The sequence below is a fragment of the Vicia villosa genome, unplaced genomic scaffold (genome assembly GCF_029867415.1).
Source record: "Vicia villosa cultivar HV-30 ecotype Madison, WI unplaced genomic scaffold, Vvil1.0 ctg.001745F_1_1, whole genome shotgun sequence".
NCBI lineage: Eukaryota > Viridiplantae > Streptophyta > Magnoliopsida > Fabales > Fabaceae > Vicia > Vicia villosa.
In genome coordinates this window covers 42362-47907 of record NW_026705714.1, presented here as the reverse complement: position 1 = coordinate 47907, position 5546 = coordinate 42362, and the positions used below count along the sequence as shown (strand labels likewise).

The window sequence follows — 5546 nt, the reverse complement described above, 5'->3', positions numbered from 1 at the left end:
CTGGATTCCAGCCGAACCCCATCTCCTTATCCCCAATCTCAACCACACATCAGGATTTCCCCTCTTCTCAACACGACAACACAACATCCCGACACCACGGTCCAACACATTTCAGCCACGCGTCCATCGCATTTCTCCAAAGACAGAATTCTTGCTCCAACGGTCACATGTCCTTCTACACAGCATCATGGGCCAATTGAGAATTGGGCCGGTCCATCTACACAGAACCTTGAGGACAAGGTTCTCATTGGGCCCGGGAGTATTGTTAGGCCCATCAGATTCAAAAAGAAACCCGTTTGGTTCAAAGATTACAAAATAGAATAAATGCTGCACTATATTAATTTTAAGTCTATATTATGTTAGAAACTTATGTTATGTTTTAAAAAGAAGTGGCCCACGGCCCAAATCAGTAGGGTAGATAGAAACTCTAGTAGTATTTATACTCTATATATGTGTTGAATGAAGTAAGAGAAAAGTTGTTATTTATGTTTTAGTCTTCTTTTGCATTCTAGATCTAAAATTAGTTAGAGAGTTGTTTTATCAGGTATATAAATTAGTTTCATATGATTTAACAGCCTTTCTTGGTATATCAAATGTTGTTCATTACGCGATTAAGCCCATTCTTGACCATTAACAATTAGTATATACTCAATCTTCTTGATCAATTATCCTTAGACCATGTGCAATGGTAGAGTTATTTAAAGTCAACACCACAAAATCATGTGCAATGGGGTGTGTAATGTAGTGTTGAGTGTGTGTTGGAGGAGAGAGATGTTGAGAAAACTCAACACCATTTAATCTGACCGAGGGCATGACGTGGCAGCGCCTCATTGGTCTGGGCCAGGCGCGTGTAGCCCACTCGCTGGGTGTGAGAGTGGGTCTTAATCCACGCGGAGAGAGAAAGAGAAAAGGGATAAGTGTTGCCACGTGGTTGTGCTTGATTGGCTGACCAGATTTTTATCCATTTAATACTTTGAACTCAATTATTTCGTTGCAAATTAATTTTTTATTTATTTTTTTACCAAAATTCATGATTTTTTTTCTCTATAAATAGAGACTTGGTTCATTTGATTTGGACACAGAAAAAAAAACCAAGTTTTTCACTATCTTAATTTTATTATTAGTGTTTATTTTGAAGTTAAGTGTCTTTTTTTAGTGAAATGGATCCCAATAATCATTTTAACACTCAAAATTCTGCTAATTTTCCATTTAACCAAAATCCCAACAATTTTCCAAATCCCAACAATTATCAAAATCCCAACTATTATCAAAATCCAAATCAATTTTCCAACCAACATCCTCAAAACATACCTAATTTTGGTTTTCCACCAAATTTCAACCAGTCATCCTCTGTTCCAAACTTTCAAACATATTATGGATCTATGCCGAAAAATCCATCTCAAACACCCCCGTTTAATGGTTATGTGACAATGGCGAATGCAAATTTTCCAAGTGGTGGTGTACCTGAATTTCCCGAGTTTTCAACACAACTAACTATTGGTGGCATGATAGTTTCTAATGAAGTCGGTCCGAATTCAGAGGATTCAACTCCTAAGAGCAGGAAAACTCAGCAACCAGCATGGAACACTGAACAAAATTTGGTGCTAATTAGTGGGTGGATTAAATTTGGAACAAGCAGTGTTGTCGGGAGAAACCAGAAAGGTGAAACATATTGGGGTAAAATTGCTGAGTATTGTAATGAGCATTGCTCATTCGATCCTCCGCGTGATGGACCTGCATGCCGAAACCGTTTTAATTATATGAACAAAGTGTTGGGTAAATGGATTGGCGCTTATGATGGCGCTAAGCGTATGCAAGGAAGTGGTTGGTCGGAGAATGATGTTTTGGCAAAAGCGTAGGAATTATATGCATGTGGGAAGAATGTTAGATTCACTTTAATGGAAGAATGGCACGCTCTCCGTGATCAACCACGTTATGGTAGTCAAGTAGGAGGAAATATTGGCTCAGGAAGTAGTGGATCTAAGAGATCTCGCGAGAGTGATGCATGTGGCTCAAACACTGTAGAATCCAGTGCTCGTCCTATAGGAAGGGAGGCAGCTAAAAAAAAGGGTAAAAAGAAAAGCAAGGAATATGCCTCAGAGGTGGTGGACAAAGAATGGGCTGAATACAAAGAATTCAAGACGAAAGAGCTTGAACGATTGGACAACATAGCCTTGATGCAACAGCAGGCTAACAATATAGCCTTGGAAAAGACTAAAACCAAGAAAATGAAGATGTATCTAAAGCTAACTTCCGAAGAGCATCTAGATGACCGGAAGAACCAGCTGTTGAAAAAGTTGGAGGCAGAACTGTTTGATAATTAATTTCAATGAAGTATTTGTCAGTGTTGTGTTTGCTTTAATTATTGTTGTTTCAATATGCCAGTGTTGTGTTTGCTTTAATTATTGTTGTTTCAATATGCCAGTGTTGTGTTTGCTTTAATTATTGTTGTTTCAATATGCCAGTGTAGTGTTTGCTTTAATTATTGTTGTTTCAATATGCCAGTGTAGTGTTTGCTTTAATTATTGTTGTTTCAATATGCCAGTGTAGTGTTTGCTTTAATTATTCCTTATCTGATAATTAACTCTATACAATGAATTATTTCGAATCCGTCAGTGGTCCACCACCCAATTCGAATCTATTCCTTATCTGATAATTAACTCAATACAATAAATTATTTCGAATCCGTCAGTGGTCCACCACCCAATTCGAATCTATTCCTTATCTGATAATTAACTCTATACAATAAATTATTTCGAATCCGTCAGTGGTCCACCACCCAATTCGAATCTATTCCTTATCTGATAATTAACTCTATACAATAAATTATTTCGAATCCGTCAGTGGTCCACCACCCACATCCATTTATATATAGGGACTCATACATCCATTTATGTACCAATATCCCAAATCCCATCCAATCTACCTCCAATATCACAAAAAAATGGATCCATCACAATATCATTTTGATATCGCAGCCTACAATCGAAATCGTGAAATTGAAGAAAATTATATAGTCAATCGATTTAGAGAGCGTAGAAACAAAATATCGGAAGATAATGCACCTCGTAGTAGAAAATATCTCAATAGAGATCATGCAGCGGCAAACCAAAGACTAATTGACGACTACTTTGCCAATGAGCCTACATATGACGATGCAATGTTTCGTCGTCGGTACCGGATGAAAAAAATGTTTTCCTTCGAATCGTTGGGGACCTTTCAAGTAGTGATAACTACTTCACCCAGCGAGTTGATGCAGCCAATAAAGAAGGTATATCACCCTTAGCAAAATGTACCACAGCAATGCGAATGTTAGCATATGGTGTGGCAGCAGATGCGGTCGATGAGTACATCAAAATAAGAGGTACTACAGCATTGGAGTGCTTACGTAGATTCTGTAAAGGAATCATACGCTTGTACGAGCAAGTGTATCTGAGAGCACCAACCCAAGATGACCTGCAAAGAATACTGCATGTTAGTGAAATGCGGGGGTTCCCAGGGATGATTGGGAGTATTGACTGCATGCACTGGGAGTGGAAAAATTGTCCTAAAGCATGGGAAGGACAATTTACTAGAGGGGATAAGGGAACCACCACAGTTATTCTTGAAGCAGTTGCATCTCATGACCTATGGATCTGGCATGCCTTTTTTGGATGTCCGGGAACGTTGAACGATATAAACGTTCTAGACCGGTCACCAGTGTTTGATGACGTGGAACAGGGAAAGGCTCCAAGTGTGAATTTCTTTGTGAATCAACGTCCATATAATATGGCATACTATCTAGCTGATGGTATCTACCCTTCTTATCCAACTTTCGTCAAATCGATTAGACTTCCTCAAAGTGAACCCGATAAATTATTTGCAAAATTTCAGGAGGGATGTCGGAAGGACATCGAACGTGCATTTGGAGTGCTCCAAGCTCGATTTAAAATCATCCGTGAACCAGCTCGGTTGTGGGACATAGCTGATTTGGGTATCATCATGAGGTCATGCATCATATTACATAATATGATTGTTGAGGATGAACGAGATTCATATTCTCAACGTTGGACCGATTTTGAGCAATCTGGGGAAAGTGGATCTAGTGCACCACAACCATACTCGACCGAGGTGTTATCCGCTTTTGCAAATCATGTGCGTGCTAGATCAGAGTTCCGTGATCCAAATGTTCATCAAGAATTGCAAGCCGATCTAGTGAAGCACATATGGACAAAGTTTGGAATGTTCCGTGATTGAATTATTTGTGTGTTGTATTGCATTTTAAATTATTTGTATCGTACTAATTACGTTACTTGTGTGTTGTATTGCATTTTAAATTATTTGTAACGTACTAATTACGTTAATTGTGTGTTGTATTTTAAATTAATTTAAGATGATTTGTATCGTATCCAATTATTTAAATAAATTTTGTTTTTATTACAAAAAATTAAAAAATAAATTATTAAGTATTTATTATTTTAATTTAATTTTAATCGATTATTGTAATTTTATGTAATCATAAAAATAAAAATAAAATTTAAATAAGAATATGAAAATAAAAAGTGGTGGGGTAGGGTGTTGAGTGAAAAACCATTGGAGAGGATAAAAGTTGAATGGGTGTTGAGTTATTAGGTGGAAGAAAGAGAAAATGATGTGGAGTGTTGGGAGTTGAAAAAGTGGGTGTTGAGTTTTTCAACCATTGTAAATGGTCTTATAATTATTAATAATAAATAAATAACAAGAAAATGAAAAAAAAAAGAAAAAAAAGCAGAGAACATGTCCAATCTGTTCGAGATACCTAGAATTTATAAGATAAAATATACTAAAGCATGGGGACAAGGCAGCTTAAGAAAGACACACATTCAAGATTTTGTTAGAGAACTCTTACAAAAAGAAATCGTGATTCCAAAGTATTCTTCTACATGAAGTACATTTATTCAAATAAAAAGAAATCTGATTGTATTGCAGCATTAAGGGTGAAGGAATAGAAATGAGACAACATTCATTAACACAAACTGGAAAAAGCAACTACTACAAATTACAAAATCAGTGTTTATTATATACTTGAGCTTTTGGCTCAGTTCCATGAAACAGTGGAAAAGAAGCACAAAAAAGCAACGACATTGCCCATACGTGTTACAGTAGTGACACACTACTTTTCACATTCTTTATCAACTTTTTAGTAGCTTCTCTTAATAATATCTTTTTATAAAAAAATGGCTATGATAAATAAATACATGAAAAAATTGCTGTAATATTCAAATAAGAAGTTTCAATTTTACTATGTTTGAACACATCCATGTTCCATCAAATTGATGAACATATTTCCTATTGTATTCATATTTGACAAGACATACAAAACAAATGCACAGTAGTTTGAAAAAAAATTGATATGATAAAACAAATATTTCAAAAAAAAGGTTTTGTTCTAGCAGTAACTAATCCAGTGATGCATCTTGGAGTACAATGACTACCATGTATGTGATCATATATTAAAATTTATAACTTTTAGCGACACATTTTAGTTATTAAATCTGAAATTGGTTCGTCGGTAATAGTGAAATTTT

The 5546-nt window shown here is 36.0% G+C and overlaps 1 pseudogene; it reads left to right on the top strand.

Annotated features, from left to right (window-relative positions):
• Positions 1–1382: 1382 nt before the first annotated feature.
• Positions 1383–4236, top strand: LOC131636458 (uncharacterized; annotated as a pseudogene).
• The last annotated feature ends 1310 nt before the right edge of the window (positions 4237–5546 follow it).